The sequence below is a fragment of the Gymnodraco acuticeps genome, unplaced genomic scaffold, assembly GCF_902827175.1.
Source record: "Gymnodraco acuticeps unplaced genomic scaffold, fGymAcu1.1, whole genome shotgun sequence".
Classification (NCBI taxonomy): domain Eukaryota; kingdom Metazoa; phylum Chordata; class Actinopteri; order Perciformes; family Bathydraconidae; genus Gymnodraco; species Gymnodraco acuticeps.
Genome location: NW_022992001.1, coordinates 311,388 through 322,534, shown reverse-complemented (window position 1 = coordinate 322,534; position 11,147 = coordinate 311,388).

Genomic DNA, 11,147 nt, shown 5'->3' with positions numbered 1-11,147 from the left:
GGAATAAGTTGTGTAAAACTGTGAGCTGCAGTTGGGGCTGTTTGGAGTAAACAGGGTTTTATTGCTCTGTGGGGGAGGTGTAGGTATGCAGGTCCTTGAGACCTTTTGGTTGTGAAGTGAGCTTGTTTGGTTTCCTGCTGGCCAGCGTTGCGTCGCCCAATGAGATGACCGGAAAAGATGACCAGCTGACCTAACCCTTAACCCCTCCTTCTTACTCCGCCATATCTCCGGTTGATCCCTGGCTTTCTGCCTCTTCTTCACATGCTGCCCCGGGTGAAAGTATCTCTGCAGTATGCGAACCAGTGCAGGAGTAAGCCGGCATTACTCTTTAAGCATTACAATATAACATGTTGTATTGTAATGATTGTATTGCATTGTCATATTGCCATTAAAGTAGATTATTGTTAACGGTTACTTTGTAGATATGGATTCCTTCCTGTATTATAACCAGCTGGATAGGGACGCGCGGAGATTTGAAAAGCGGCCCAGTTTGCCCTCCAAATCTCTAACAAATGGTGACCCGACGTCTAGATATAACGAAGCTGAGGAAGAATTCAGACGCTTTCAAACATCTCAGACAATCAGCAGGACTCTGCAACTCTGCAAATAAGGTAAGCAGACGATGAAAATCGCCTGTCTGTAATTGGATACGCTAAAACTTTAGGATTGTCTGTAGGCGTTTCACAGTGTTTATAAAGTTTAAATGGAATATACAATGCATATTTTACTATGTTAGGAAAGTTATATACAAAACGTAAACGTTGATCGACAGGTAGACGAAAGTCCTGCGTGACGTAAAATAGAGCAGTTTGACGCGGATTTGCAGGTAGTTTATTCCTGAGTGGCGTGGAGACGGTGCAGTTTTGTGGGTTGCGAGGTTTGATTCCTGCACGACAAAAACCTGGAAACACGATATTTAAGATCGGGTCGCCGTTTAAAACTGGGGTTAAATAACAGACCAATGCTGAAAGCTAAAAGCCAGAGCTCTGTTATATGTTAAATCGAGGGAGAGCGTTTCCCTTTGTCTGTAAACTTCTGCTGCTGCCATCTAGTGGCTGAAAGGGGGTATCACACCCTTGAAACTTCTGCTGCTGTCATCTAGTGGCTGAAAGGGGGTATCACACCCTTGAAACTTCTGCTGCTGCCATCTAGTGGCTGAAAGGGGGTATCACACCCTTGACATTTTTCGAGCTTAGAGTTTAATCATTACATTGCTGGCCGGTATTGAAGACGGGAAGCACGTTAATAGAAACAACGACAACGACAGCACCAGGAGATGAGTAAACTCAAGAATCTGTAGAGTGTAAATACATTGTGCAAAACACATTTTACACTCGAACTGTTTGCACATCATAGACAAGGAATTTAGACAATATAAATAAATGTTCAGAAAGAAGACATAGGCCTACACTAGATTCAAATTTCATTACTGTGATCCGATTGGTGTGCTCTGCAGGTTTACTATTGTTCGAAGTAACAGTTGGATTTCAAATGAGAGAAGATATGGAGATGTTCTTTCATAGTGTGTGGAATATGTGATGCTGGAAACATGTAAGTATTTCGGAGTTGTGTTGGGTAAATATGTAACAATGGATGAAACAATTTTTGGAGTGAGTTTTTGTAATATCATAAGTAGACATTAATTATGTTGTTTAGATGGCATTTAACAACTAAGACAGATAGTATGATTAGAAAGAGACAGAGTGGAAAGGGTTGGATTTATTTAACATCAGTGGGCTAGACTTCTTATAGGTAATGTGTACCGAGACCTGGACTCCCCCTCTGAGTTAGAAAGGCTATGATCCCGACCCTCCAAGCAGATGAAGACCTAACCCAACAGGAGACTCCTCCTTCTCCATCGTACAGACAGAGAACCAGAGCTGAACCAACAACGACCTGAGGCATCCAGAACCAAACCAGCATGCTGACAAAGAGGCAAACTCTCATCGGTCCCTCAAACAGGACATGAAGTTCCAAACTGCGCCGCGAGATTTGGCACAATAGACATGAGAGCAGAATCCGCCCTCCATAAAAACAGCAGAGACACTGTAAAGGAGGAGTGCAACAACAGTGGCATGATGGGGCTGCGGATGTAACTGGGCCAATGGCTGCAAAAAAAGTTACAGCGGATGGTTTCAACAGCTGATGGACTGAAGAGAAGACAGAATCAGAGGAGTTGGCATGGTCGATTGGAAGTGAGGAGGCCGGGGTCACGGCTTGAGAAAACCAGGGGAGGAGAAAAGGAGAACGGGAATGAGTGAGTTTACACATAAACACACTTATTCACAAAACGTACATTTAAATAACTTGAATTAACTTCATAAATACGTAAAGACAGAAAAATGTATTAATCAATTGGTAAATTAAAAATAGCAGTAAAGAGGAAAATATTAAAGTAGCAATATTTTCATCATGTTAACAAATCATTCTTTAAGAGATTTGTATTCACGTATGAATAAAGTAGCGATCTCATTGGTTACAATATTGATCACCATTAAAAGGATAGTTTTAGGAACCACTCTATAGGACAAATCTTTATTTGTATTAATAGCTGGTGCCAAGCCACATATAAAATTCCAATCTAGAGTGTTGATTTCACCATTGTGGCATAGTTATTACCATAGGAGGGCTTTAAGATAGAAATATAAAACGACTTCGCTTTTAAATCCTTGATAAAGGAGGGAGTAATTGTTACATGTTCGGACACCCAAAGTTCCACACACTGCTAAAGAGTTTATCATTGTTTTTTAAGTAGACCAGAATTATAATGAGCTATGAAATGCAGAGCGACACAGATCCTAGTAATGTTTTGACTCAAGATAATAGTTATTGTAGACAAGTTTCTGAAATAGATCATTAGACATTTTAATACTAATTAGGTGTAAATGGATTGCAGTAGTAGTAGTACTCGAAGGAAGTGAGTTTTGTACCAAGTTTCAGGAAAGGTGGGAGGCAGAAGTCCCAATGACAAGTGAGAATCATCTTGAAAATCATAGTTGAAATCGTGACATATTTTTGTAGACAAAGGATACTGGCCTATGCTGAAATGTCAAAGTCTCTGCAGAGCACGACACATGGCCAAAAAAGACGGAGACCAACTGACCTTTGACCCTGACCGACAGTGTAACTTGACAAGGCACTGTGGATGACTGACTCTGGGGTGAACCTGACCAAACTTGACATGACAACCAGACAGTGTGAGTGTGAATGTATGCCGGCATGTGATCAGTGTAACTGCATGATTCTAAAACAATAACTAACCAAGCATGTTTTTGGACTAACATATTATTTTGGAGCTCCAAGGGAAACGAGAGGTTTCCTAAAAATTCCACAAAAAGGGGAAACCGCACATGTGATATTTTACTCTCACATGAGTTGGCGGTTTGCAAATGTAAAACTAAAATCTGAAGATTCTGTTTCTTTTAGGCCGGAAGGACGGAGAGGAACACTTCTTTTCACTGAAGTGTTCACTGTGGAAATAATGATAATGATGTCAAATTTAAAATAATGTTCGTTATGTCCCTAACCAATTACCTGACAGTTTTTGTTCCCCTCCCATTACAGGGTTTTGTTACACATTATTTCATGTGTAAAAGGGGGGAGTGAGTATAATGTATAAATGTCAATATGGCTGTAAAATTCACAATTTAAATTTTTCTTTTAAGGATTGACAGAAACCTTCCGCCCCAACCCAGATGTTCAAACTGAGCATTGAATGTAATTAACCTGCTCCATATCTGGGGATAAGATACTGTTTGATGAATGTTGAGATGTTTCTAAATATTGATTTGAATTATAACGGGTAACAAAGAAGTAGTGGCCAAGGGGCTACTGTGAAACCGAAGAAGTTGACCTGTGATAATGAAACAATTTTGTAATATTTTAACAGACATTAGAGTAACTGAGGTTTGAAATGTAGAAAGAACATATTACAGTTAAAGCTAAAACATAGTAGTGTATTGAGACAGAATTTAATTTAGACAACATCATGTAACTAGCCTGGTAAAGAAGTAAAAGCCATATACTTTATTATTTAGGTCATTATGGGGATATACATTTCATCTACATTTATAATAGAAAGACATTTGATGACAGTTTGTTGGAATTCTGTATTCATTTTTTCAGCGTGATAATATCTAAGCACTGACAGGTAGAAGCAGTATCACCAGGAAATCATTCACTTTGTTAGTATCGTGATTTTGGTTGTTTTTGAATCCATAACATTAGTGGGTTTCTTTACCAGAAACATTAGCAGTTCATATTATATTTAGATTTTAAATAGGATTTCATTTAAAAATAAACATGGATGCTGGTCAGAAATTCAGAGCTATTGAAATATGTTATTTAGTTTACCTAAAGATGTTGAGGTTCTTATTTCGTTGGCACAATCCAAGTATTAAGATTCTGAAGCTGCACTGGCAGATAGGAGGTCTACAATTAATTTAGAAAACCTGTTCACAGACGGCTGTTGTTTCAAGACACCCCAACAACAGGCTCCAAGTGGGTCAAAACAGCTGAGCGTAGGCTTGAGGGAGTTGTATCAGATTTCTCCACACAGGTTACTGGCGCCAAAAGGGGGACCCGAGAAGCACGAGGCCGACACAGCAGAGTTCGTCTGGCTGAAAGTCATCAGGACAAAGTGGCTCAACTCCAGGCTCTCCGACCCCGACCGAGTGACCCAGCGGACCTCTTATGCCATCTGCCTGGGAGAAAAGGGGGACAGCTCGTACCACGGGAGCCAGTGTGCGGCGGGCAAACCACCTGCTAGGACCAGGGGACGACATCAGGACGGACGTGGCCCTGGCAGACGTGGACTACTCAGAAGCTGCGGACTGGAGAAGGAGGATCGGGAAGACATCTCTACAGCATCGACCCGGAAGCCGCCATCAGCGGGCCGGAGGACGAGGAGGAGGAAGACATCTCTCTAGCAGGCAGCCCAGAAGCTGCTGTCAGCGGATCGGGGGGACAAAGACACGGCAAGCCAGGACGGCACAGGGGACTTGTCGAGGCAGCAGAGGAGTCTACTTCTCTCTGATCGGTTCCGCCCGTGAAGGGAAAGCCGCATCTCCCCCTCCCTATTAGCTGTCCTTGTGGGCTATTCCTCCGAGGGGGGGGCTGATGATTCTAGCACTCAGCTACTCCCTCATGGTTCCTTCACTGCCACGGAAAGTGGTGTTCTGTCTCCATGAAGGTTTCAAGTACTCTAAATACCAGCTTCGGATGGATTTATACAATGTTTGGGGGACGGACACAGTAGAAAAGAATGACAGTGGGTATCTTTCAAAATGCCTTGTCTGAGTTTATCTCTGGAGAAGGAGATAAAAAGGGGGAATTGTGGGGTAATATTTGTATGTATTCATATTAGCAAACTATGGGTGAGCTTAAAATGGGAATAAGTTGTGTAAAACTGTGAGCTGGAGTTGGGGCTGTTTGGAGTAAACAGGGTTTTATTGCTCTGTGGGGGAGGTGTAGGTATGCAGGTCCTTGAGACCTTTTGGTTGTGAAGTGAGCCTGTTTGGTTTCCTGCTGGCCAGCGTTGCGTCGCCCAATGAGATGACCGGAAAAGATGACCAGCTGACCTAACCCTTAACCCCTCCTTCTTACTCCGCCATATCTCCGGTTGATCCCTGGCTTTCTGCCTCTTCTTCACATGCTGCCCCGGGTGAAAGTATCTCTGCAGTATGCGAACCAGTGCAGGAGTAAGCCGGCATTACTCTTTAAGCATTACAATATAACTGTAATATATCATGTTGTATTGTAATGATTGTATTGCATTGTCATATTGCCATTAAAGTAGATTATTGTTAACGGTTACTTTGTAGATATGGATTCCTTCCTGTATTATAACCAGCTGGATAGGGACGCGCGGAGATTTGAAAAGCGGCCCAGTTTGCCCTCCAAATCTCTAACAGTTTGTAGGCTAGTGTAATATCTGCAGGGCTGGTGGAATAAAATCCAGGTAACTGTAAAGCTCATAAGGGAAGTGGCTTGCCAGTCTTTTCACAATTCCAAAATATGGTGACAGCCGGTATATAGATTTTTTTAAGTTTAATTTAAATATCACTTAACCATAGTATTGAAGATAGCAGATCATTCATAACATTATACATACAAATGATCGAAATCAAATGTATTATTACATTTACAGCCTTCTGTAGATCAGATTTTTCACTTTTGTGTTGTGCAGGATACGTAGGACATGGGAAAATAGGTGTCATTCGGGCTATGTACTCTGAGCATCCTCACCCTGGGTTCTGCAGCCATTTTTGCTCAACGGATGCTGGGAATTTTGAGTAGGAGGTACCTGGTGTTAAGGCCCCGATATTCAAAACACAGCATTGTTTTTTGCGTTAAAAACAGGCTAACCTTGACGCTGATTTGGGTGACTTGTGTAATTCGTGGAGAAGCGAAGAGTTGTAGTTTTGGTATACAGGTATAAAATACTTTGACAGTAACGAAAACGTTTTTTAAAATAACAAGAATACAGTTTAAAAGGAGAGTGATTTGTAAAATATCCATAAAGAAAAAGAGTAATCTGCTACAGTTCTGTTTAATATGGGTGTTGAGAGATGTATCCATAGATCTCTTCATTTTGCTCTCAAAGTGCACCAGATTGATGCTTTTAACTTCAATATTTAAAAACAAATTTGCACACATCTTGTGTCCATATCTTTCTGTTTTGGTGGTCATGCCACAACCGTGTATGCATGCATGCATGAGTCATGGTAAAATATCTGGATTAAGAGGTTGCTTTTTTTGAAAGAAAGGTGAAATGAATGGGCTGTGATTTTAGAATTTTTAAGCAGAAATTGAGTTCAATAATTTGTACGGCCCTTGGAGAAAGTTGTAAAAATTGAAATGGCCCTTGAGAGAAAAAAGTTCCCCACCCCTGATCTAAATAGTAATAAAAACCCTTTATTTGTAACTTAACATCTCTGTCTCCTATCCGTATATTATAAAGAATAGCCAGTTAATTGACGCATTATAGCGCAGGCCTTTGTCAGATGGTATATTACGCTGTTTTTTCTGTTTCTAATAGTTCTCTCTTATTTCACCATACGGGTGTTTGCATCCCTGAATATAAGTAGGCCTATAATGTTAAACAGAACATGCTGTGATGTCGCTCTGTTCAGAGCGACACCAGTGTTTCCAAACAACTGGTCTCTGCACGCTTACATTAACCTGCAGTGTCAGATTTTAATAAAAGAACAGGGAGAGCAGATTCTCCAAACTGTTCCATTTAAAGGCTGCTGAGACATGAGGATGCCAGGCTAAAACTTGGCAATATTGATGCGTTATAAATTAGAAACGGGGCAATGTCGATAGAGCGTTAAATCCACATTGTGGATCGTCTTATCAGTTATCATTATTAAACATGATTGGATAAAAGTAGAGCTGATTGCCCAAACCTAACTTCTGTATATAAAGGTACACACCCCAAACACAATAACATGTATACATACATTACTTTGAGCAAAGCTACATGACTAGTAATACCTTTACACTACACCAATTCATTACACAATTTTGTATGTAAGGATTACACTACCACTATATAACACTAGTACAACAATATTATCAATAAATAAACCCATATCCAAACTGATTTCTGCACTACAGACATCATTAGGATAGGCAACAACAAAGTACTGTTGTTAAATAGTTAAATATTTGTCTTTTTTTCTGTTTCAGTCCTGACCCCAGAAGACGCCATAAGCCGCTACAAGCGTGTTCTTGAGGCGGTAAACAAGGGGAATAATAAAACGGCGGCTTACAGAGAGGTAGGAGTGGACCGCAAAACCATTGCCGACACTGCAGGAATTGCAGAACTGCATGCCGTGAACCCGGGAATCTACCAAGATATCCAGGGAACACTGAAGAAGGGGGAAACCCTTCTCCGTTTCTCGGAGATGTGTAAAGCTGCCATAAAGGACCAACATTTAGAGGGGAAGGTCCAGGACTTGAAGACCAATGGAGGACTAGTATCCATTAATCCAAAGGGGAAGTGAGGAAGGAATGGATGTTTTTTTGGTTTGCACTTTGGTTTTTAGTTTTCTTTTATAAAAAGTATTTTTTATTTCCATTTTTTGTTGTTGTTGTTTGAATAAAAATGTAAAACTTCAGTGGCTGTAGATCCGTCATTGTCATCAACAGTGTTTGTTTGTTTGTTAAACTGCTTAACTAATGGTGAGGTAATCATTAGTTAATGGGTAACTACTGTTTTTGATGCATTACTTTACTTGAGGGGACACACACTGCTTAACGAATGGTTAAGTAGGCATTAGGTAATGGGTAACTACTGTTTTTGATGCATTACTTTACTTGAGTGGACACAAAGCTTAACGAATGGTTAAGTAGGCATTAGGTAATGGGTAACTACTGTTTTTGATGCATTACTTTACTTGAGGGGACACACACTGCTTAACCAATGGTTAAGTAGGCATTAGGTAATGGGTAACTACTGTTTTTGATGCATTACTTTACTTGAGGGGACACACACTGCTTAACGAATGGTTAAGTAGGCATTAGGTAATGGGTAACTACTGTTTTTGATGCATTACTTTACTTGAGGGGACACACAATGCTTAACGAATGGTAAGGTAAGCATTACTTAATGGGTAACTACTGTTTTAGTAACATTAAGGTAATCATTAGGTAATGGGTAACTACTGTTTTTGTTTGCGTTCCTTGAGTTTACGTACCCAAACGGCCTAAGTAATGGTAAGGTAAATCGGATCCACCTCCACCAGTTGATCCAGGGTGGGACCCAAGCCAGCCGAAGATGGCAGGTTTAAATGTGCCCTGCTGCAGCGGACCATTGCTTCAATCAAAGTCTCCCAGGAACTCCTCATTAAGTAACCATTAACGAATGATTCATTAATACAGTACCCCAGTCTGTTTACCAGTAACTAAGCATTAGTTCACTCAGGAACTCATTAAGTAACCATTAACGAATGATTCATTAATACAGTACCCCCCAGTCTGTTTACCAGTAACTAACTAACCATCCATCGCAGTCACTGAGGAACTACTCATTAAGTAACCATTAACGAATGATTCGTTAATACAGTACCCCCCAGTCTGTTTACCAGTAACTAACCATAAGTTCACTGAGGAACTACTCATTAACTAACCATTAACGAATGATTAATTAATACAGTATACCCCAGTCTGTTTACCAGTAACTAACCATCAGTTCCTCAATCGCAGTCACTGAGGAACTAACCATTAACTATCTAGTATTTCCTCAGTAACTAAGCAGTAACTAAGCACATTTTGTGTACCTTATTGTAAAGTGTTACCGGATTCTGAAAACGTCTCGCGACCCCCACTTTGGGAACCCCTGGCCTAGGGTGCCAGATCTGGGGGGCGCTGCGCTGGTAGCTCTGGGAGGGAAAAAAACATTTTTGACTGTTTGCGCTCATCCTAATTTTCGGCCTTCATGTAACAACATTCAAAGGTATATGTAACACCCTTTTCACCCCGGTTACACGTTTCATTTGCCCTGTACGATGGCCGCTGTCAGTGATGAAAGTGGGGGATGTTGGCTTATCAGGCGCCTGCAGCTCACAGCCGAAGTGCGAGCGTGGGAGCGAGCAAGAGAGAGAGGGTGCACCGGTACCGACTATTGTTGTTGTTATTAGAATCTGGTGTAACGGATATAAGAAGAAGATGTTCCTACAACAAGGGTGGAGGAGAGCTCTCTCCTGTCAGACTGAGAGGCTCAGTGAGGTAAAGGACTCTGATACCTCATTCACACCAACGCAACTCCGGTTCAAGCTCCGTGCTAGAGCTTTTCAGGTTCAGAACCAGTTCTTCGGTTTAGCTCTGGCTCTTTTCACACCGCCCAGAGTCCGACTGGTAATGCGTCGTTGCGTCATCGTTTGCGTCATGACGTAACCGTTTGCGTGCCTGCTTCATAAAGCCAAACCGCGTGGATGAAATCAGTTGCATTCATTTCTTATGGCTCTATCTGCAGCTTTTCCGGAGTCATTTCTGTGGTTTAGTTATATTCTTATAAAAAAGTGTACTCGTGTGAATAAAGGTTTTTTTAAAACACAACTGCGTCCGAGGTCGGTCTTATTTCTTAAGGTGGACTGAACCATGAGTGTGGAGTCACGTTGTATCTTTCATTTAAATGAACTGTAACCTTCACCCAGGTATGTAACAGCTGTTCTCAAATGAACACGTGAAGTAAAGTTTAATATTTATAGTTTTATAGATTTATAATGAGAGGTGATCAACGTGAATGCTCAGGTTCCACCTTAACACGCAGACACGTTGCTTCACCATGAGCAGAAACCTTTATACAGTATATGGCAGAAACACTGAAACTCTGAAACTCTTGTTAAGTTTCTCCATCGTTGTGTACAAATTGGATAAAACGCGGGCTTTTTGTTGTTGTTCAGGAGTTGATCTGTCTCTGCCATGGTCTCTGGCCCTGCCCCCGCCTCGACGTAAGCGTGACGTATGTGGTGCTTTTGCTCTGGCCGGACAATTTTTTGGTGCTTGAAACGAACCGGATTCCGGAGCTAAGAGGCTGCTCCGCTGCGGTGTGAAGAGGAAAACCCGGTGCTTTTCAAGCTCAAGCTCCGAACCTGCCCTGAAACACCGTTGGTGTGAATGAGGCATGAGTGTTTAGATAGGTAACTTTATTCTAAGTTATCTCAGTGGGTCTCAAATGTTTTGATCACAATTTATGTAAACAAATATTTCCAAGGCACACCTTTATAATTATTAGGATACATAAAAACGGGTTTGAAATCATTCCAATATATACTATAGGACAGTAAACAATAAATAAAAAAATATCGTTTAAAACTGAAGATATTTAAAAAAATGCATAAATAAATAACTGTTAACTAGGTAAAATAAGATATAAATGAACAACCAAAATAAAATATGTTACATTTATTTGTTATTGGCTATGGTAGGTTATTGGTTATGTTCACATACTTATTTGATTATTAAAATGTAAACCGATCTTTTTCATATGGGTGTTTAAAGTTGTACCCCCTAGATCTAGTCTCTAGTAATTATGCTGAAAGTGCACCAGATTGAAGCATTTTACTTTAAAATGTTAAAACTAAATCTTCCCGGGGGTACATACCCCCGGACCCCCCTAGAGGGTGTGACATCCACCCCCC